Genomic DNA, 25299 nt, shown 5'->3' with positions numbered 1-25299 from the left:
TTTGCAAAATTGATAACCTCCGCTGCACAAAAGAAACACATGTGTGGATCATTCCATTAGCAATTCAAATAAGAGGAAAGTTTGAAAAATTAGAATAGTTAGAATTATGGTTATCAAGTTTGAATTTGAATTTGAATAAGATATTTTACAAAATAATTAGATTTAATTTTTTAAATTAAAAAAAATAATTAATATATTTTAAAAAATTCAAATATATATTTTAAAATTGATATAATCTACTTATAATTTGAATGGGCTTTGGCTTACTTTGCTGCCTGCTCTCTCTAGACAATCCATTAATATTTTTTTTAATGTTTGTGTAAAAAAAAACCGGTTTTTGATAATCCCATTCTCCATTTTAGTCATTTGAGTGCGCTTTGGCTTACCTTACTGACTGCTCACTCTCTCTAGACAATCCATTAATGTTTTCTAGTGTTTGTGCAAATGTGCAAAAGGGAAACCGGCTTTTGATGTCCCATTTTCGTGTATCTTGAAATGAACTGAATTTTTAAGATAATTCCGCTGAATCTAACGGATAGACGAATATTCGAATTTTTTCGATCAATTTGACCAAATTTGGTAACTGTGGTTGGAATCGAGTTTAATGGAAAATCCATCCTATGCATGTGTAAATGCATCCTCCGATCTCTATCATTATTCATGAAGGATCTTTAAATGTTTAGTGGTAGGTTTTAGAAGAAAATTTTCACATTAAAAGATTTAAGGAAAATGTAAAAGTAAGATAAATCGTTTTTCAATTCTTTATTGACTATGAGACGAAGTTGTATATATCGTATACCTTTTAATTATAGATTTATCATGAACTAAGGGCCAAAAAGTATTGATTTTTTACTTTCATGGACCAGCTACCAAAGTTGTATATATCTTATACCTTTTAATTATAGATTTATCATGAACTAAGGGCCAAAAAGTATTGATTTTTTACTTTCATGGACCAGCTACCAAAAAGATTAAATAATGTAATTATTAATTTTTTTAAATATGTTTTTACATAAATGAATTATAATTAGAGACAACCTCTACATATAATAGATTTAAAATTAAGGTAAATCTAATTTAGAGATATATAATGAGAAGGATCTTTACCAATTTTAATTAATTGAAATTGAAATATTTTATATATGTTTTTATTTAAACAATTTTTTTTTGTTTTTAATGTATTTAAATGTTATATTTCAATTCCATTTTAAGTATTGAAGGAACAACACATCTTCTTGTTACTTGAAAAGTTGAAAGATTTTATAAATGAAATAATAAATTCATTATTTTAATTACTTTATAAGTATTTTAATATCTATTAAACTATCACACTCTTTGCAACCCATTAAAAAAATGCTCATAAAACATAATATGTGCTCAATTAAATAATAAAAAAATAATTAAATTCAATTTGTTACAGGTAATTTTTTTTTCATTTATTAAAATTCTAAATATTTTTCTTTCAAAAAATCATAATATGTGTATAAGTTAGTGGGATGTCTTCAAGAAAGAGAAAACGTGAGAAGACGCATGGTGGCTAATATGAGTATACTCACGCTTGGTGGCTAAGATGAGTATATTGTGAGTAGAGGAAGAGATCTATTTGAGTTGCTTCCCAAAGATTCTAAAAGGAATCAAATAGATTGGAGTCAAGCTGAGTATATTGTGAACGCAGGAAGAGATTTATTTCAGTTGCTTCCCATAGATTTTAAAGGAATCAAATAGATTGGAGTCATTGGAAAAGGTTCATAGGGATTTTTTTGTGTTTGTGTGTATCATTTTGGCCCCACCTTCTTGCATGCGTTGTTGGTTGGGAGTCAGGGGAAAGTACTTCGATGTGAAATGCTTGGTTATCATTTGTAGATATTCAATTCCCCGTGACCCTCTATGAGTTTGGTCTCTTCATTTGCACTATTTCATGGATATAGGAGTATATATGAGGAGATCCCCCCTATTTTTTCTCCATTGGGGTGGTGGACAGTCTAGAAATTTAGAACCATAAGGAAAAGTTTCAGGTTTTTGTTAAAACCCTCAAAGGGAACTTGGTCAAGATTTGGGTCAGTAAGCTTGATAAAGTGGTGACTCTAAAGAAGATATTGTAGTCCATAAACTATGTGGATGTTCCATTGGATAATTTATAACAATATATTTGATAATACTATATTTAAAAATCCATAATATACATTATTAGGGTTTACTTATCTTGAGGATTTTGGATTTGTCGATTACTGTGAATTACGAATCTATGAAAATTAGTATTTAGGCATAAAATAGAAAAAAGAAAAAGAAAAAAAAAACCACATTTGACACAAGATATAACCTAGGAAACCAGTTTGGTCGAAAACCTAGCTAGAAGATGAAGTTTCTTTTTTTTCTTTTCATAAATATAAAATGGTTGTGAGCACAAAGAAGTAAGGTTGATGGCACGTGGGATACTATAGTACATAAATCCTCTCTTTGTTCTCACTCCTTATCCCTCTCAGCTACTCTATTAATCTAAGGAATAAGTGCACTTGAAAAGAATGAAACCTCTTTTCGTCCTACTGACCTAGTTATAAGGCAACGCAATATTCTTCTTGTGGTAAGGTTTGACTCCCTCAACTCTTAAGCACAGTTACCATATGGATTCTTCTAGAGACTTCTTCATCATAGTGACATGGCTAACCCATTTTCCATGAGTTATGAGGGATGACATGGCATCCTGTTGAATTATAGTGGTGAAAATAGGAAGGTCAAATTCTAAGTGGCATAACTTCTCCATACAGTCTTTGATTGAGGTGATTTTTGCATCATTGGAAAGGTCCTTATGTGTATAATATGAAAAAAATGCTATTCTAATGCGTAAAAGTTTTAGAAAAATTCTAAGACCCAATTTTTCAAATTGGGTTCCATTGGTAAAAATGGTCTTGTGAGTTGTTTCCTCTACTTTATATACTTTAAAAGCATCGGGATGGATGAAAGAAATATAATAATCCAGTCCAAATCACACTTCCCCATTTTGGAAGGCTTTTGGTCACCAAAAGCTTCTACTAAATGAGGTGAGGAAATTCCTCCTCCACCTTTTCTTTCATGTGCCATTTACCTTTTCCTAGAATATGCCATTTCAACCTAATTTGCCAATGGTCATGATGCCACTTTATTTCTAGTTCTAGAACTCTTACGTGACATTGTATCTTCAAACCACTTTTCCTAAAAATTTGGTGTCAAATCCTCTACAGAAGGAAGGACACATTCCTCTTCTTGATATAGCATGGAAGGCTCATATAACTTCATATTCTCCACATTCACAGCAAAATAGATGTTCATGTATGGGGGTAGATTGAGTTTGTAGGCACTATCTCCCATATTTTCTAGTATCTCAAATGGACCATATTGTAGAGGCTTTATTTTCTCACTAGGATCCTATAGAAGCTCCTTGTGTCAAGTGCAACCATACCTTGTCTCCCACCTTGAATGACTTCTCTATTTTGTGTTAGTCATGCCCGCCCTTGTATTTTTCTTGCGATGCATATATTGGCTCTTGTACATAAATTGAACCTTATCTCAAATTGATCCGTATTCCCATCTTGCACCACAGATATATCCCTTTATCTCTTCCCTATTGTAATCATATTCCCTTCTGATAAGTATGGTTAAATTATGATAAAAAGGAAAACAAAGTTGGATCTTTTACGAAAGAAAAAAGGGAAGAGCTTTCTTTTCATCTGTTACGAAATCAATTTCCTTAGTTTCCATCGACCCGAAGCAAATATGGATTTTCTTGATCATTTCTACAAATGTTTAGCCCTCAAGTCATTCCTTGTTGGATCCTCACTTACTCCTTGCTAACCACATGTAATATCCAAAGGTGAACATTGAAAATACTTGAAACAAGTTTCAAATGGCGACTTACTAGTAGATGTGTGGACTACTCTATTATAAGAGTGTTGTATATATATTATAATTTTATCTCAGCTATTCAGATGTTTTGAATTGTAACTATTGAAAAGCTGCACTAATGTACTTCTATTGATTAATTATGTTTTTCAATTTGCCTATGAAATCTTATAGATCTCTTCAACTTTGTGTCTATGTTCTTGCACAATGTAGTCCAAAATGCAATGTGAAATCTTAGGCCCCTATTTGAGATGATGCTCCTAGGTATCCTAAAAGTGCACTCAGGCTTGTCCAAAGAAAAAGTTTGTTGCTTCTTTCCCATTGAGGGTCCTTTTACAGGGAAAAAACACACATCTTGTTGAACTTGTCAATTAGCATGAACTCGTAGTTATGTCCCTTCCTAGTTGTTGGTAAAACTCTCATAAAGTCCATGGAAATTATTTTCAAAGGAAGAGTGGGTATAGGTAAGGGATGATATAGACATTGTTTCTTGTTCCTAGGCTTGCTAGTACAATAAAGCATATATCCTCTTATAAACCTAGATGCATGTTCTTACATCTTGGGCCAATGCACATACCTCTGCAAGTTGGTCATTATCTTCCCTACACCAAAGTTCCTTTCAACCTTGGAGTTGTGAGCCTCTCTGATCAATTACAAATGCTCACCTTTAGGAACATATAACTTAACCAACCTATAGTTTAACCCACCATAGTGATGGTATTCAACAATGTTGTCACCAATGTGCACATGACTCTAACTCTGTCACTGCTTAAACACCTACTTGAATTCCTCATTCTCTAAATATGCCCCTCTATATGCATAATTGAATGGCCCCATGTGCATCAGAGTTATGAAAACTATCTTCATTGATGTGGGTGGCCTTTAAAGCATGTCAACCAACTTGATCGTGTTTTCCTTCCTATATTTGATCATTAAATGACACCGTTGGATATGCCCCATCCAATTGTATTTCTTAGTCTATTGTAGCTTATTATTGGCCTGTAAGTATTGTAGTGGTTGGTGATCTGTGTGGATTACAAATTTACATCTTTGTTCCCATATGATAATGCTTTCAACTTTTCACATCTTACACGAGGGCATAGATATCATTATCCTAGGTAGGTTAGTTAATAACTATCCCATGAAATAATTTAGAATAATGGCATATAGAACTTTCTCCCTACATCAAGACCACTCCCATGGCATACCGAATCGTATGTGTCCCCACTTTGAAGGGTTATTGCAAGTATGGAAATGATAGAAGAGGTTCTTGACTGATTTTCTTTAACCCCTAAAAGGCCCATTATTATCCTTTTCCACACCGTAAACTCTTAACACTTAATGTTATGACATGGAGTGGTGTTGATACCACTTAAAATGAGGCTTTAATTTTTTGAGATACTATGTTTTCACAACAAAACTCCAAACCTTAGAAACATTAGTAGAAGTTGGCCATTTCATAATGGCCTTCATCTCAAAAGGATATGTTTTCATCTCTCCTCGACCAATCACATAACCCATATAAACCAAAGGTTGCTCTTTTCCAACTATGCCCCATTGGTAAGAATGGTCCTTTGAGCTAACTCCTCTACTTTTTCCTCTCTAAAAGAATCGACATGAATGAAAAATATATAATGATCCAATCCAAATCTACCTCCCCACTTACAAAGACTTTTGGTCCCCAAAAGCTTCTACTAAATCATGTGAGGAAATATTTCATCCACATTCTCTTGAGTGTATCATTTGTATTTTCTCAGAAGTTGTCCTTTCAATGCAATCTACCTAAGTTCATGCCACCCTTCTCTTATATTTCTATACCTCTTCTACAAAATTGTATCTTTCACCATCTTTTCCTGAGCATATAGTTCCACATCCTCTACAGAAGGTAGGACTTGTTCATCTTCCTCATCTAGTCAGGAAGGCTCAGAGAGCTTCAAAGAATCCACATTTACAATTTACTAAATGAAAATGTATGGGGGTTGATAGAGTGTGTAGGCATTATATTCCATCTTTTCCAGTATGTTAAAGGGAGAATATTGATGGCCCTTAGTATTACAGTAAGAATGATGCAAATCCAAAGGGCCCCAACTTTAATTTTCATCTCGAGGTTTGAATAACATGAAGAAGTTGGCATTATTCCTTCATCATGCAATGTGTTTGTATTTCATTGATCTGATGTAGGTGAAAGCAACTGAAGAAGAATTATGTTGCACAAAGACTGTTCTTCTATCTATGCTACATGAAATACTAAAAAATTGTAGAAAGGAAATAGAATACATAATTATATTCTATTTATAAGAAATAAAGGAAAACCAATTTTAGCAATATAGAAAAAAATCTACTATGTTTCACATTGTAAATAAACTTGCAACTGAAAGGAAGCATTGAAACATTAAACCCTAATTTGGAGAAAATGAAGGCAATCTTATTACAACATTTAGGTAAAATATTCTATGGGGTCTCTAAGCTTCCAAATTCCATCCTCAAGGTTTGGTGTACATTGTAACATGTCAAACAAGTCTAATCATGCTTTGGATGCAATCTTGAAGAGTTTTTGATGCAAAATGTGGGTTGTTACAAGAGTCCCTATTTTGCTACAAGAGACAGTCCTGGGAGCATAATAATTGTTTTTGGGTGTGGGTTGGAGAATTGAATTGGTGAAAGAGGGATAAAGGAAGGTTAAGAAGTATTTTCCGTGTCCTTATTCCAAAGATGGATTAATTTATTTAGCGAAAGAGTGATTATGGAGTTTCATGTACGTCCACAAGATAGGAATTGTTGCACTAACAAGTTGTAAAAATATATGATAGAAAGAAAAGAAAAAGTAATCTAAGTAAGATAAATGCTTATAAAGGAGTGGTAACTACACCAAATAATTGCTTTCTAAACTTACAAAAAAATGCATAAAGATAACAATAAACTCACTAACTTATTGACCTATGGGAAACAATATTAATAAGGATATAACAATAATGATACATTGAACTACTATGTAGAAAAGAGTATTAATGAATAAAATTATTTATTGTTGAATTTACTAAATAAATATATATATAAAATTGGATATAATCTCACTCACTAACCCTGCAAATACTATGCTTCAAAGATGAAACTATAGAAATGTATAATTGAACTAATGCATGAAAAGTAAATGTACAAAAAGTATTCGTGAGCACTTATGGTGGGACCTAACCCAAGGAGGCACAAATCCCTAAAAAAATAATTTTAGGAGCGAAAATTCCTTTTCATTAATCAATAAATGTGCTAATACATGGAGGATTAAAATACTAAAACTCATGGTAAAAATCCTTTACTAGTCTACTGTTGTTGCTACTTGCAAAAAACTCGACCATATGGGCTACTTGAGCCCATTATTTATACATTAAAAAAATGAAAGGCATCCTTATTTAAGATGAGTATGTTTTTGCCCCAAATCCCTTAAAGGTAGGATCTTGGTCCATGTGACCTCACAAATACAGTGAAAATTAATGACTACTCTAACCTAGCTGAGTTTTGGATATCCTGTAGTTGTGAGCAACTTCCATATTTTTATATTGACTATGTTCATTGTGATCGCATTGTAGTAGCTACAACCACCTTCCAAAATTTGTCATATGCTTCAATTTTGGAGCCTTCCTTCTTATCCACATGAGCTCATCTTGCACTGATCCAGGTATTTGTGCTTCAATTGAGACTTATATTTTTCATTTGTGATTTTGTTTACTTGTTTTCACACTTAGATTATCTTTCTAATTCATAAGTTGATCTCCCAACTTGGTCTCACAATAGTTTTGGGCTTGCATTCAGAAATTGTGTAATCCTTGAGGGAAAGAAACCTTGATGATAGGAACTGTACAGTCTAGACTAACAGTTAGCCTTGAGGTCAGAAACTACGCAGGAATGAAAGAAATCCCAACATTGAGCCCAGAAACTGCGAAACCCTCACTAAGCTCAGAAACTACGCAATGCACACTCAGCTGGAAATTTTCCCAGTTCCCCAAAATTGGGCAGTCTTTCCCAACAGTGTGAATGGAAAGTTTACCCCCCATAAAAGAAATAAAAATAAAGATAAAAAATACTCCTTGTGAAATTGGGATCTATTTTTAATATCCCGAAGGAGACTCATTACTATTTTTAGAAGTTTCTGCCAAGTGTCACTTTTTCCTTGATTTTAGGCATGTGAATCATAAAACCTCATTTTCTCAAACCTAGTAAACCAACGCCTCTACATCTCATTTACGCATTTTATGCTAAATCTCTAGCATTCAAAAAGAGATTAAGAAACCTTCAGTGGGGTCATCCTTGCTTTTGTAGGTGAGTTTTTCTTTTATAGTCTTTTATTGCTTTTTCTGTCGCTTTTTGTCATTTCACTTGTGTGAGTGTTCTTTTTCTTATTTCTCTTCATGGTTTTTGATGTTTTAACTTTTTTTAGCTTGTAGAAATGTTGTTTCAAGTTATCGCTTGCCTTTCACAAGTGTCACATCGATTTTCCTATTTTTTCACAAATGGTCACCATTATGGTGACTCTGCTCACACACTTGATTTTCCTTTTGGATTTTTAGTCTCTGCACTTGATCTAGATTGATTCACTCATACTTAGTCAATTTTTCACTCAAGCTCACATCATCATTCACTTCTGCTCAGTTTTCACACTTCCACTGGGGATAATTGCACTTGCTTTGGCTGAATATTACCTTGCCCAACTAGGCACTACACAATCCTAAGGCTCAAGCCACAAGCTTGGCCTTTGGAAATGCGTTGTCCATAGTACATGCTGGCTCCAACTACGCACTACACAATTCCATGGGTAAGCTTGTCACATTCGCCACTGAGACTATGCAATGCGCAGTCTCTCTTGGTCTTTGTCCAGTTTGGCAGTACACATTGCGCAATCCCAAGCCTCAAGCTTCATCCTTGGATACTAGGGTTTCTTAGTACACAATTCCCTCAAGAAGCCAGTCCCTCTTGCCAATGCAAATTGTGTAATCCTTCTCACTAGTTTCCCAACTTGCTGCTTCATCATGCTTTTAAGGTAGATTTTGCTAGAGCTAATGTTTGTTTTCCATGAGTGTCCTTTTTGTCCCACAGGCACAACAGTTGTTGAGAAAATCTCTAGCAATTGTTGTTACCATGGCACCAAAGAGAGCTTCTTTAAAAGAAACCATTGAAAGCAGTACTGGGGAAGCAGTTGATTAAGCTCCAGTAAAATTTCCAATATATGCAGACACTCAAATGTTTATAGAAAAGGAGTCAACACTAACATGGCACCAATTCCAGTAGCAGTAGTAGAAGGAATCAATCTGGTACGAGATCAGGGAAAGAGAACGATTGTTGAAAGAATAGAGGGAGACCAAAGTTGCAGAGTGAAAACAAATTCAATATTTATGCAAGAAACGTTAGCCGTGGAAGCAAAAAGGAAGCAAAGGAAATGGAGTGTAGAATAAAGGAAGAGAGAAAAGTAGAGCTTACAAGAAGAATAACTAAGATTGAAGCAAGCATAACAAGAACTGAAGGAAGAATGAGAGTTGAGGAGGAGATTAGAACAAGAAGAGAATCAACATCAGGAATAAGAATAAATGCAAGACACAATGGTAGAAGAAATAATGCCGATTCAAGTTAAAGAGCAAGAACAAAACCAACCAGCAACATAGGGAAAGAGCAAACAGATGCAGGACCGGGAACTTGCTCAACTGATCAAATATTTTATTGAAGTTGCAGACATGGAGTTTGGAATAGAGCCGTAGGATGAATATATTGATTTGATGTTGAATGCACCATAGGTAATCCTTTAGTATCTACAACCTCCAGCCGCAGAGTTAGCCCCAAGCAAGGCATGGGACATACTTCCCCTTGATGATGATCTGGTAATGGATGTGTACAATTTATCATATAATGAACTTCAGGTGAGAATTATACAAACATGGAGAAATCATTTTTGAGATGATCATGCATCCCTTGCATTCATTAGAGAAAGGGTGATAGTGGCAGACACCAGCAAGAATCCAAATGCCATTGTCGAAGCCAACTTGGCCTTTGTAGGTGCAACAAGATCAAACACTTAGTATTTGATGGAAAATAATAAGAAATTAGCACAAACATTACAATCTTCTCAATAAGAGTTATAATAACTCCGCGCAGCAACAAAGAACCCAATATCTGCATAGGTCTACTCGAGGGGAATGAGAGCAGTGATACTTGGTGAAGTATCAACACTTAGAGAGATGATGTGGTACCCCTATGAGGAGCTCATGACCATACATAAGGCAGTTGTCTGCTTCCATAGCTTGCAACAGTGGAGCAAGGAATTTGTCAATACTCTTAGGAATGTGTAAATTTCCATCACTTCCATGCAAGAATGGACATTGTGATACAAAGGGCAAAATTTTACTTTGGTAAATAATATGAAGCTGCATGAAGAGCTAGAGAAAGAAAGAGTTACAACGTTGATTCAAAACATCAAGTATCTCAACTCGTTCATTATAAACATTCAAGCATCATATGTACGGTTGTACAACAATTTGGATTTCATGATGAGAACCCACAAGATCCCATCACCCAACTCACTCATCGAAGCTAAACGTATACACCAAGTGAGGAAGGAGATTGAAGAGTACTTGGTGTAGCTGAGACAGGTTGCCACCAAGGAGGATTTAGAGTTGAACGGACAAAACATGCATAACTACATCGGTGGTCACGTCCAAATTAGAACCATGTTGCTCCTGTTTGAGAAAGAAGTTAATACTAGTTCCAAATCATTGTACCCAGATGCTATGGAGTCTAGAGTCTGTTTCCATCCTGACACCATCGTGCAGTTTGGGAACACCTTAGCTCGAAAATATCCACTTGATGCTTCGCGTTCACCTATCGATGACAAGCTTGGTACTGTGTGTCATCTCAAGCATCATAGTGTTTTGTTTTGTTAGTTTGTCAAGTTGTCTCTACCCTATTTTTTCCTATATGGGTATGAGTGCAAATTGTGATATTATTTGTAATTAGGTTGTAAGTGAAATTCCAAGTTTCAATGTTGGAATATGAAGAGTCGTGATGTAATGCAATTAGTCTTTTTGTAAAGAATTTGAAGAGTCATGAGGGTAGCCCAAAGGTCATAAAGGGGAGTTGAAGAGTCACGCCCTCTTATTATAAATAGAACCTCATAACTCATATAAAGGTCTTTTGGGAACCAAGATTTTGTCTAGGCTTAGGCTTAGAAAGAGACTGTGAATATTGTGAAGAGCCTTGGCTTAACAATGTAAACTTTGAAACGAGAACTGATACAATTACTCTTTTAGTTGAGGTAGCAAAAATTTCAACCGATTTTGAAAAGTAGTGATGAAGAATACATATATATTTTTTTAGCATAGTTTTTGACACTTGATTTTTTTTTTTATGTACATTAGTTTTTAGAATGTTAGTGATTTGCATGTTGATTTTAAAAAGTGACGATTCTACATCAAGCCCTTTTTTAAAAGATTTATTTTTTGACTTTAAATTTTCTAATGTATAAAATGTGAATAAATTTTTTTCTAAATTTAACAATTTTTGAAGTGGTTTTCTTCTTCATGTTTGATTGTTTTTCTTTTAATTTTTTTTTTGTAGTGAGGTCTTTATTTTTTTTCATAGTTAAAGAAGAAGGTCTATATTTTAAAGTTTCGATATTCTACATATTTATATATCGTTAATTAATTTTTCAATGCACATCAAATAATTGTCTCTAGAAAAACAATATTTTTTAACAATTGACATAAAAATAACCATTTTGAACATAAATATAACTAAAAAATTACACATTTTGATAATTTTTTTCCTAGAAATGACATGTCAAAATCACAATTTTTAAAGGAAAAATTTAACAAAGAAATGGTTAAATAATACTAAGTTATTTTTATGAATTTCATGTCAAAAAATAATGATTCACATAAAAATTAAAGCGAAAACCATATAATACAAATATTGAACATGTAAAAACATTAATTGAATGCTTATTCTTGTCATAAAATGTGAAAGTCAAAACATTACAAGTATAAATAATTAACAATTACAAAAAATGAGCTTGATTTCCAAGCATAACTTAAATTTAATCATCAATATCACATAATCCAAACTCTTCATCCTCTAGAGTTTCATGATTGTCTTCTTCCACCATATTTTCTGTTTCATTTTGCTCAATTTCCTCTTCTAATGGATCTTTGATGTTTACAAATATCCCAATGTATGGCTTTCCAATCATTCCATGTAATGGTGGTTGAGGTTCCTTTTCCTTCTTTTCCACATGTGATTCACTAAAATTCCCTTTCTTCAACCCAATTTCTTCCATTGGATCTGGAAGAAATTGAAGAGCATTAATTTTCTGCTAAATAAATTTGCACTCTACTGAACCTTTTTTAATGACAATGCAATTTCTTCATTTTTTGTAGGCAACATGCTAGTGTTGTACCTAATTATCAAGCACAAAAGAAATAATGAAATAAATTACTATAATTAATTATAAATTAAGAAAGAATATATTGAAATTCAATTCTATATAATAAAACTTACCTGAGTGAGAAAATAAATCTAGAACCCAATCTCCTTCATTTGAACATAAGTCTATAAGATAGTTAATCAATGACTGTGGTTTTTTATAAACGTTAAATATCTCAACTTTTGCTTCTTTATCTTCATATGTTAGTTTTTTCATAACAACATCATAAACCGTTACTTGGCTATGACTCTTTCCATCTACCTGATTAAAAAGCATAGACATATAGTTATCATCTTTTGTCCAACTATCAATATGAATGAACTCACAATCATTTATAATTGGTTGATATTCACGGTTAAGAAGATTTGACTTTTACATGTAACATGAAATAGTAAAAGTTCAATTAACTTGTACATAAATGAATTTTTTAACTTTAATCAAACATACATTTTCAACGTCTTACCATGTAAGTTGCATCATTGAGTTTGTTTCCCCCTTGAAACTTGTCAATAACATTTCCAATTGTGTGTCTGAATGAGATGTCACAAATCTCCATAATGGTGATGATGTGACTTCTACAAATCCCGCAACCACTTTACTAAGAGCTTGATAAGTATAAGGGTCACTATCATAGTCAATGTTTGAGATATTGAAACCATGGGGAATATATGCAATAACTAGGGAATAATCCCTTTTAGGTATGAGTTTAACAATGTCTTCATAGTCACCTTGTATTACTTGATATTGAATAGTTTCAAGTCCATTCCAAATGAAATGAGTAAGAGTTGGATCAAGTTCAACATTCCTAAGACGTTACTTTCTCAAAATTTTGATCTTAATTTTGTCAATAAAGGTTTTGAAATTATCTTGTGCTTCATTTGCATCCTTCATCATCTTTAATAAAATAAACAAATATATGTATAAGTTATAAAATAAAAATAGTATACAGATGAATAAAAATGAATGTATAAATCAACAATACCCTTTTAAATGCAAGATAAAAATATTTTATTGTTGATTTAGAACTTGAATCTGGATAGTTGTGTACAACATCATCCCAACTATCTTCATTCAAAAGTTTAAACATTTGTTCTTGTATTTTCATGTAAACTTTGTGAGTAAATAGATAATATGTATAATAAATACTACCAGGGACAGTATGTTATATTTAAAAGAAAATTATAATCTAGAAATAAGTAAAAATAATTCAACAAACTTACTTTTGAGATTCCTCAGACATTTCCTCCAATGATAATCCCCCTGACTTCACACGAGAGAATATTTCTTTAACATGTTTTTCATCCTTCACTCCTTGCAATGCTTTCCAAGGTGTGATAGTCATATCTTCTGGAAGCTGCTTCATTTGAGGACTTGATTTACTATTGCTACATATCAATGGTTTAGGGATTTTGACCTTCTAGTTTTTAATGCCAATGTTCTCCACATGCTAAAAATTTCATTAATCAATTCCCATATCTCTCGAGTTCCAAATGCCAACTAGAAAATGTTATCAATACTTCTAAATATATTAGAATTTACTCTACCGCCTTTTGAACTTATTTTCTCCTCAATTTGATAGCCTATTTCCATACAACATTCCTTCATAATTCTAGAGTAACATTTATCATATTACCACCACATTTTTCTTCAAATTTATTATGAATAAATCTAACCCTTTGGATGAAAGTCATAGACATCCTATATTCATTATTTAAATTATGATTCCATGCCAATAAATTTACTTCTGTATTTGATAAACCAACATAAATGATATATTTCATTGTTTCAAAACACGGGTTATTGGGATATTCCTCCATCAATTTCCTTTGAGCTTGTACAGAATGGTTCCCCCCCAAGCACATATTAATTGTATTCAAAACATTTTAACTTATCAAATGCTTCCTTGTTGGGAAATTGAACTGGATCAAAAAGAAGCACATAATTAACCACATGAGCATATGGATTGTACCTCCTCAATGTCTTCAAGTTGTGAACATGTAGGTGGTGTGGATTTATAATTTGATATTTAGATTGTCTTTCATTTGGCTTATAGATTTGTCTCACATTAAGCTGAAATGTAAAACCACCCTCAATTAATTTTGTCTTTTTCAAGTTATGTTGAATGACAATTTGTTTTGTTTAATAATTCCATCATCTAAATAAGCTCTTAGTGTAATGATTTCCCTACTTTCTTTTGAATTTTCACTAGGATCTTCACTATTGGCAATGACTACTTGAGAATGTTCAACTTTAATTTTCTTCCTGCTAACATTCTCATCATTAACTAGAACAAAGAAATTCTAGGGCATATTTATTTTTGGTCTTTTATAGCTCTTCTATGCTATAACAACAGTTCTATTATCATCCTCAGTAATGGAAACATATTCTTCAGCATCAGTTTCAACTTCCTCATCTTCAAAAGTAACTTGTCTATCTTTGCTAGATTTATCCACTATAGAGATTCTTTGCTGATCCCTTGGATGTAGTTTTGTAGCATCATGAATTACTATTTTTTGTTTCTTTGTCATATCTTCTTCTGACCCTGAGTAGAAACTGTTGACAACATTCATAATATATTGCTCTATGAAATGAATGCCTCCCAACATAATTGAAATATTTTCAATAAAATTCTGTCAAACAAAATATCATATGTCAATAAAAACTAAGTTATAAAAATATAATGATATAGTTACAATAACACAAAACACAAATATAAATAACAATACTTACCATATCTTGTGCAATGTCATTTATAATTTGTTTACACAACTTTGTAGATTCCTCTGTTGTGTCATACAATGACAATGATAACTGATATTTAATCTTGTCATGTGACTTGGGTGGTTTTGTAAGTACATAAACAACTTCAGTGTCTGGTATCAAACAAATTTCTATGAATTTTCCCAGCACCTAATAAATTCCATTATCATTAGGGATATAAAGATATAGATATATCTGCACATGTTGTTCGCCTTCTCTATCTTTCAAATGCCATACATTTTCGGTAAGCTTCACTTCTTTTGATTTATTCTAGTATGAAATTGTCATATTATCATTTGAGGTACTTGATATATTGTAGTTATTATCTTAGTTTTGGTTCGTTCAATAGTGTTTTTTGAGGATCAAATCTTAATTTTAGCAGTTTTTGGTACAAAAAGATTCACAAAAATCTTCTTTGATGCCATTTTACTGCAAAAAATATACATACATAAATCAATAAATTACAAAAGAAAACAATAGCCCAAATAAACAAAAAAAATATAAAAACGATAAATAATCGTAAATCATAAATAATTTTGTAAAACATAAGATTTAATTCTATTTTTTTTTTAAACACAGCTCCCTCCTGCCCCACCCAGCGGTCCAATGGGCCTGTGGGGGTGGATGACCAATTCTGAACAAGCCCGATGGGTCATGGGGGTGGGGCAAGGGGGTCACCACTGCCACATGCCCGATGGGTTGTGGGGGTGGGACGGAGGTTCTGGGATCCGCCCCACCCCTGCAACCCTTCGGGGTCATGGGGGTGGCAGACTGATTTTGAGAATTGGGCTGCCACCCTGATGGGTCAGATAGGCGACAGGGGTGGGGAGGAGGGGTTGCGGGCATAGCCCCTCACCCCACCCCCGTGGCCCATCGAGCCCGTGGGGGTGGCAACCTGATTCTAAGAATCAGGCCTCCACCCCCACGGGCCCATTGGGCCACAAGGGTGTGGCGGGGGGCTATGCCGGCAACCCCTCCTCCCCACCCACGAGACCCATCGGGCCTGTGGGGGTGGAGGCCCAATTTTAAAAACTGGGTCGCCACCCCCACGAGTCTCCAATAGACCTTCACCCCCACAGGCTCATTGGGTCGTGAGGGAGGGGCAGGAGGGGGTTGCACGCAACCCCTTCTACTCCACCCTCGCAGCCCAATAGGGGTGGGGTGCGAGGGGGCTACATGCACCCCCTCCCGCCCCTCCCCTGTGGCCCAATGGGCCTGTGGGGATGGAGGCCTGATTGTAAGAATCATCCCTCACCCTTGGTGGGCTGGGCTGCGGGGTTGGGTGCCACCAACGGGCACGACTAGGCCCACCATGCCCATTGCAGACAAGTGGCCTTCTGCCTGCCATGCAGCTATTGGGTAAGCCTGGCTCATCTAAATTTTTAATTTGTACAAAAAATCTAAATTTCATTAATAAAAAATTAAGTATCATTTTACTGGAATATGTTTTTGTTCGGGTATTTTACACGAAAATAACAACCCATGTGACACATAACTACCAGTAAACCTATTGAATTTTAAAACTTGCACACAACAAAGGGGAAACTAACCGTTCAAATGTGATAATCTTCTGTTGAATATGTTATCGATAACAATGTAGCTACTCCACAAAATTGCTCCAAGTATTTTAACGAAGCTCGAAAAGCCTTGATGTGATGTGAGGAATAGCGATAATGAAATTTATGATATAGCAGAAATTATGGAATTGCTTTACTGCATGGTTAATGTGGGATTAATTTGTTTTTATAATAACATTAACATATAAATTTTGTTATGGCGATATAGAGAACTATGATAAAACAAACATTACAAAATTGTTTTACCACACGTTGAATGTGGGATTAATTCAAAAAAAAATAAAAATAACATATACATCTTGTTATGGCGATATAGTAAATTATGATCAAGCGAACATTGCGAAATTTTTTTACCACATGGTGAATGTGGTATTTTTTTTTTTTTAAAGTTAACATATAAATCATGTTATGGTGATATAACAATTTATTTTAAATGTGTGATAGAAGATCTAATAAAATTAAAAAAAAAAACATTCAGTTGTCTAGTAAATGTTATATAGTTTAAGTAAAAATTAATTTAGGTAAAAGATTTAGTTTACAATTTTAATTTAAAGATTTAGTTTAAAATAATAATTTCATAAGAAAATTTTAGTTAAATTTTTTCAATAAATTGTAGAAGAAAATTATGGAGGAAAATACATGAAACGAAGTTTTTGGAGGGAAAACTTTGGAGGGAATTTTTCATTCTTTAAGCTATATATTATCATTAGGAAAGCGTTCATTTGTATCATTCAACCTATTCTGTTTAAAAGGCATGGATTCTTCTGGTAGTGAAGTTTTGCTTTGTGAAGCATCAACATTTTTGCCACGTGAATATAACGGAAATTATTCCACTATGAATAGAGAGTCAAATTTTCCACTTAGTCCTAATCCTAAGGAATATGAGAGTAGCACTAATGAAGGGAAGGATGAAGAATTTCAAATAAATAAAGATTCATGGTTTCCACTTAGTGCTAATCCTATGGACTATGAGACCAGCAGTGATGAAGAACATGATGAAGATTTTCAAATAAATAAAGAGTCGCGATTTCGACTTAGTCCTAATCCTATGGACTATGAGAGTAGCAGTGATGAAGAGCATGATGAATAATTTCAAATGAATAGAAAGTCATGGTGTCCACTTAGTTCTAATCCTATGGACTATGAGATCAGTAGTGATGAAGGCCAAGATGAAGAATTTCCAATAAATCTAGAGTCACATTTTCCACTTAGTCCAATCCTAAGGACTATGAGAGCAATAGTGACGAAGGGCAGGATGAAGAACTTCATCCTAATCCTAAGGACTATGAGAGAAATAGTGAAAATGGGCAAGATGAAGAATTTCTAGTAAGTAAAGAGTAACGTTTTCCACGTAGTGCTAATCCTATGGACTATGAGAGCATCACTGACAATGCACATGATGAAGAATATCCAATAAACATCGAGTCAAATTTTCCATTTAGTTCTAATTCTAAAGACTATGAGGGTAGCAATGAACAAGGGACATATGAAGAATATCCTCCAAGTCAGTATTTCAAAAGCACATATGATCATAGTGAGAATAATATTGATCATAATGATGATGAAAATTCTTATACAGATGATGCTCCAATGATGGAGATGTTGCCATAAAATATTGTATCGATGAGTAGGAGCAGAAATTTTCATATCAATCCAAGATATTCTAGTTATACAAGGGGTAGAGAAGAATATCTGATGAGAAGAAGTTCTATCAGTGTTGTCATTTCAAGTGAATTTTTTCAAAAAGATTGTTTGAAACATATGGATTTCAAGTTTGCATTGGAGAAAAGGAAGAGATATTTATCAATGAATAAAAGCATGCTAAATTCATATTTAGTGGGGTGCATGAAATCTACATTGTCAAGTTATGATTATCATATTGGGTCTTTATTTATCTATAGAAAGGATTTCAAAATGTTTCATTCGTTCGCCAGTCAAGAATCTAAGAAAATTTGGAATAGGATCCCACATTTTATTCAGAAGTACGTCATAGACGACAGTTTGGGCCATTATCAGATACTACAATGTCATGGATGAAAGACATATTTCCAAAGCATGGAGAGTGTATGCCAAATAGAGAGATAATACATGTTCCAGATAATTTCTCAAGACAAGAAATCTACAACTTACAAAAAGAATATGCAGAAGGTGTTGAAGGACATGGTCGATTTATTACATATCAATATTTTGTGAAGATATGGAAGAAAGAATTCAGCTATGTTCGTATTCCTAAGAAGACAAGGATGGGGATTTGCACTACATGCGCTTCTCTTAAATAAAAAAGGGATAAATGTGAAGGGGAAGAAATATGTAAGAATTCATAACATTTAGTTTTAAAATTGTATAGTCATCAACTATGAAAACGTATTTATTAATGATTACTTTTTTTTTTTTTTATGTTGTGTAGATTCCATTGTTAATGTACTTCAAGAGCGTCGCGAACAACAAACAAGTGAAAGGAAAAAGTTGTACAAGCATCGAAATAAGTGTTATGATAATCCAAATAAATATTTGGGTTTGATAATTGACGATATGGACTAGAAGAAAACACTTCTACCACATTTCGTCTGCACACCGAAAATTTTATAGGAGGAAAATTTTATTCAGTGTCACTTGGTTGGTTGTATGGTCTTCAATGGGAAAATGTTTCCAAGGGTATACTTCATAGCTCCAAATATTCATAATGATGCAAATATGACAATAACCATAACTGATGATAGGCTTTCGCATTGGTCTGGTAATCTTCCTGAAGTTTTGTATCTACAATTGGACAACACTTGTTGTGAAAACAAAAATCGGATTGTTTTTGGATATCTTAACATGCTTGTTGAATTGAGAATTTTTTAGAAGGTAAAGTTTGGTTTCCTTCTTGTTGGGAACACTCATGACCATACTAATCAAATGTTCAGTCGTTTTTCAGTCACATTGAGGAGGAAGGAAGTTGGTAGCTTTCCATCATTAATTGAATGTATTAAGAAATCATGCATGCCAGAGCTAATTTTTTATGTGTTGGAAGAAACTGTTGACATTCAAAGGTTTATTCTGGGATCACATGGTGAGGAGAAATGCATTGAACAACTTAATGACATTATCTTCTAACATCAATTTCGTATCAAAAAAATTGATGGTAAAACACTAATATGGGGAAAGAAGCATTCAACTACTACAGAATGGGCATTGTCATCAGGTTTGGCATTTTTGAAGTTCATTCTAGATCATCCAATATTTGTGTCAAATATATTGTTATTGCAATTGGTTGCTGAAGTTCATAATGCATGCAGGCATAGTAGAGATATAAATTATTTTGATTGCCTGGAAGAAATTAAAAAATCTATTAGATATACATACGAGTACTTTGATATTGATGATTCAATTTGGTGGGAGTCTTTTTTCGATAATCAAAGTGATATCATTTCAAGAACAACAAATGACGATATACCTTTGAAAACTCCATTTATTTGGCCACAAAATGTGTCAAATGAACATGAGGAAAAAAACATTGTTGAACAACAACAATCTCGAGTTATTATTAATTATTCACAGGTAGAGGAAAGAGAAATGTATATTGGTTCTAGAAGATCTCATGCACAACATGAAGCCATCAAAGTCCTTTATAGGGGTTTAGTACAAGATATTAAGGAGGGTTGCATGATCACAGTGCTAGCATATGGAGATCCCAATGGCTATCCATTTTGGGTTGCTAAGGTCATAAAGGTCATTACAGAAAATGAAGATGTTGTAGGTGTTGAAGTATATTGGTATGCCACAAATACACAACCATTCAATGTTGTGTACAAGCCAGAGATGGTAGTTGATAAAAAAATTGGCAGAAAGAGAAAAATAAAGGGTACAAATATAAATCGTCATCGCATAGACCTCTTAAAATTGGAGGATGTTGACATACTTGTTTATGACTTCAATTTAACAAAGAGAGGAACTTTTCACTTCAAGACGATAGAGATTCTAAAGAGGTTATTACCAGAAGGAATAATGTTGAGATGGGAGTCTGCTGAAACCAGTCGTAGATCCAAAAGAATTTTGAAACCTGAAATGGTGGGCATGCATGTGGACTAAGATGGAGCACTAGTTGATGAAGGATAAGAATATGGAAAACCTTCATCTGCATCAAGCCATTCATCTGAAGATTTGAATTCTGATGGTGTGCAAGAAAATATGAGTGATTTTGAATAATCGTCTAAGATAGTTTATATAACTGATGTTTGCATCATATTTTGAAATAAAAATTTTGATTTCCATAGGGTGTTAAATGAAGTTATGAGTCATTTTTATGCTTGTTGGATTATATGTTTTAATTATGATGATTTTTATTATTTAGAATATCTACAATGTAATAATAACTTAGAGATATATTTTATGTTTCATTCAATCCACAAGTGTTGACATTTTGATTAATTTAGTCATGTAATTTTTTTCATGATGTATTGAAAACTTAGAGTTTTTTAATTCTATGGTTGAAAATTTTCTAATTTTTTTGTATCTTTAATGTTATGGTTGAAAAAAATTAAAATTTTAGTTATCTTTAGTGTCATGTTATTATATGTTTAACAACATGGATGAAAACTAATGGAATTTTAATGTGTTTCGGATCCCATTATTTTATTTTTATTGTCATTCCTAAAAAATGTTGAAAATATACCTAGAAAAGAAAAATGTTATTCTACCAAAAACATTAGTGTGTTTTTTCCTAAAAAAAATAGTTTTTTGAACAAAAAAATTCGGTTTTACTGCCATTTTTTAAAAATGCTGGAAATTAACCCTAACAAAAAACATCGTTACAATATACACACTTTTCATTTTTAGCACTGTTTTTCATGTTTTTTTTTGGTTTTTTGGCTAGAGTTCTCGTTTTGAGTTTATAGTTCCCGTTTCAAAGTTTACATTGTTGCTTCTCCGTAGTGTAGAGTGAGTATACTTCTTTGGAGGAGCAGGTTTTCTTGACTGTAATGTTCCACTATTGGGGCTAGTGGTCATCAATAGTATATGTATGAATGGAACTTTCACATATAATAATAAAATTAGATCCAACACACTTTCATGCATATGTTGTGAATATAATAGGACTATCTTTGTTGTATTTGCAATGTATGTTATTTAACTTACGCTTATGCTTATGAAATATTTCATTTTCATTTGTATGAATCTTGTTGAATGCGTGTTCTTGTATTAACTCATCACTTTAACTTATGGACTATTCAACATCTTAACTTGTGATGTCATTCCGCTCATCTGTTCCTTTCAAGCTACATACTATTACAGGCTTCCAAGGGGTGCATTTCATTTTCCTTCTTGTGTTGTAACCTTCATGCATCGCACTTGACTCCCTGCACATTTTCACAATCAAGGCATAACATTACCACCAATTGTTAGGAATCCTACTCCAAACGGTGTGAGGTCTAGTTGGGACTTCATATTGGGGAGATCCACTGAATGTTGGTGGGTCCAATACCATCAACAAATCTGCACCAAACATCCTCTATATCCTATACAATAAAAAAGTTAGGCACATGAGATATGATAATCACCTCAATCTTTCCTAAGAAATTTTAAGGTTAATAAATACATTATTGTGTATAAGGAGAGGTTAAATGAGCTTAGGAATGGTCAGAAATGCCTTAAATTGTACCTAATTTGGATGCCCACCATACCCCGTACTGAAACTATTGCTCATCCTCTAACAAACCTAGTCATCTTCTTTTCTCTATTGTTCTTCATGTATTCCCCTGATTACTTCTTTGAAATCCCATGCTATGCTAGATATGGTTTCCATTGCTAGATTAAAGGCTACATTTTTCACAATCTCTTTCCATTCCTTTATTCCCTCCTATGGATTTAGAGGTTCTTTAAGGTGTAATAGTAAATGAGGACTAAATTTAAGCCCAATCTAGTAGAATCCAAGTCTATATATGATTATCTTTTACAAGGGATTTCTAGCTAATGTAGCTCTCAACCTATCATTTGAGTGATATTCCTTGGCTCTCATACTATAAGGCAATGTGTGCCATCTTCTTTGACATGCATGTATGATTTCTTCTCCCAATAGTCTAAATGTATCCTTAAAGTGGAGGATTTCCTCTTCATGTCTTTGTTTGTAAGCCAATCCCATTTTGGGATCTTTTGTTATGAGGTAAAGATTGGAAATGAGGAGTATGGGGATTGGTGTCTAACCTAATCCATAGTTGCTCCTCCATTTCTTTAGACAATGCCTTCTTTACCTCTTCTTCCCTAATCTATTCATGCCTTATCCATGAGGCCAAGTCCATTAGTTGTAAATCCCCCAAATGAAAATTGGGGTTGAAAACATTCATGTTAGGGAGAACTAAGTTGTGCATATAGAATTTGACAATATGGGTCTTGTCTTTATGCTTCTTTGTAGGCAAAAATCAATAATTTTCTTACATCTTGTAAGGGTAGCGGACCTTTTTTTGTGAGAATTTTAATCTCAAATTGATGCCATTGTTCATTTTGAAAGGAAGAATAAGTTTTTATGGTTGCATACAACTCAGAGCTTCCACAAAAATATGTTCCATAATGCCTAAGTTGGTTTGAAGAGATGCAACTTGAGTTTCTTTCATTTGCAGGAACCTTTGGGATTGTTTTATCTAGAATCCTAACTACATGTTCCATCCTACTAATGTCACCAACCCCTTTAGATTATGGAATTTTTTCCACCTATGGGTTTTGGTTTTTTATTTTTAAATGTCAAGTAATAATAGAGGTGCTAGATGAATGGGGAGTACCTTTCCTGCCTCAATACATGAATAGAAAGAGGAGGACCCTTCTAGGACTTCTTGTGGACCTATTGTTTTTCCTTGTAACCCTATATGTTGCTCCTTTAACCTTGTTGTGTGTTCTCGTACAAGTGTTGGTTGATCCTATAACATTAAAATTTGGATACTTAGCCCTACTAGCCATATTTGTGATTCATTTCCTTTATATTGTGTGGGAGTCACCATTTTTTCACTAAACTATTCCTTTCTTTCTCATGGGGATCATCCTCCTTAAGTCTAGGAGATTCCTCTATGGTGATTGGAGTGGGAGATAGAGGTTTGGGTGTGATAGTAAACTTTTCCCTAGTGTTCTTCTCCCTTGTGAAGTAGACAAGAAGTTTCTTTGACTTACCTGCCTTAGGTTTTCGATGGATACTGAGAGTTTCCAAAGTAGTAGCTACTTCTTCCAAAGAGTGCTCTTCTTGTTTATGTATCATAGGGTCAATTGCTTCCTCATTCTTCCTTTTATCAATTGGCCCTATTGGTGTCTCATTAGGATCTTTAGATTATTATTGAGGTGTTGGTGCACCCTGAGCTTCTAGTTCTATGAAATGAAGCTTAATTAGAAGCTTGGCCAACCCTATCTCAACTATATTTTCCTCTATTTTTGGCTTAGATTTTACCTCTCCTTTTTCTCCTACTTCTTCCTCTACTTTTTTCTCCATTTCTTCCTTTTCATCTTCTTTGAATTATTCTCCTTCATCTTCCATAGCTTCTTCCTCTATCCCTACCTCTTCCAATTCTATTTGAGGTTCCAATTTAGTCTCTAGGAAAGCTTCCTTCTCCATATCAATGAAGTCTATTTAGGAGACAAGGTTGTACAAGTGCTCTAGGGAATCTATAATTATTAGTCTAATAACACCATCGCAATATAGATCATTATTTCTCCCACCTTTCAATTTTGTGCTCATTTCCTTCAAGGATTGAAGGGGAAAGTGTGGGATGTTTAGTTGCTCATGGGAAGACAATTTAGCTTGGAATTTTAGCTGGTAGAGTAGCCTGAATTGATATACATAAATGATACTCAATCTTCCTTCACAAGGGGTGTAATTGAGGATGTGATGGGCCACATCATTCCATGGATATTGTAGGATTTATCTCCTCACCCCATTCTTATATTCTTGAGGATGCTCATCTCGGAGAAAAAAATACTATTTTAGCATTGACTATCTTGTGCCTTTTTTTTGTACTCCATTTGTCTCCCTTGGGAAAAGTGCTGATATTTCTAATTATATCTTCATTCAGATATATTATCAAACCCTTATCTTAAATAATCATCTCGTTCCCTTCATGATGTTGGATTTTTAGAAGGAAATTCCAAAGCAATTTCATCATCAAACCCTCTCAACTTTCCAAAGAACCCCAACGAGTTGCAATTCTAAAAAATGTCTCTAATTTCATGGTTTGATGAATTCTTGAGGTATATGTTGGTTCTCTACCATTAAATCCACCTCCCATATTTTGGCACAGTATTTCATAGAATGAAGCAATAAAATTTTGGATAAGAGAGGATTATTCTTCTACTAATATAGGTGCTAGGGTTTCCCGTGGCATCGAAGCACCCCGTAGAAAATAAAAATTGTAAAATATTTCCTTCTCAAGGATAATAGGGTTTGTTTATCCAATTATATTATTAAAATATACAATTATTGAGACTGTGGTGTCTTTAAAATAAAATAAAAAACCATACCACCCAACTACTACATTTTTTCAACTCAGATTGTACAATGCAAGGAACTTTTCTTTTATGACTAAGACAATTTTGAATATTTTACCATACCACTCAATTTCTACAAAATTTGAACTCAAATTTTACAATGCAAGGAATTTTTCTTTG

This window comes from Pinus tabuliformis, chromosome 5_2 (genome assembly GCF_031772625.1).
Source record: "Pinus tabuliformis cultivar Carrire ecotype Pingquan chromosome 5_2, CPIR1, whole genome shotgun sequence".
Lineage (NCBI taxonomy): Eukaryota > Viridiplantae > Streptophyta > Pinopsida > Pinales > Pinaceae > Pinus > Pinus tabuliformis.
Note: the sequence above shows the minus strand (reverse complement) of the source record.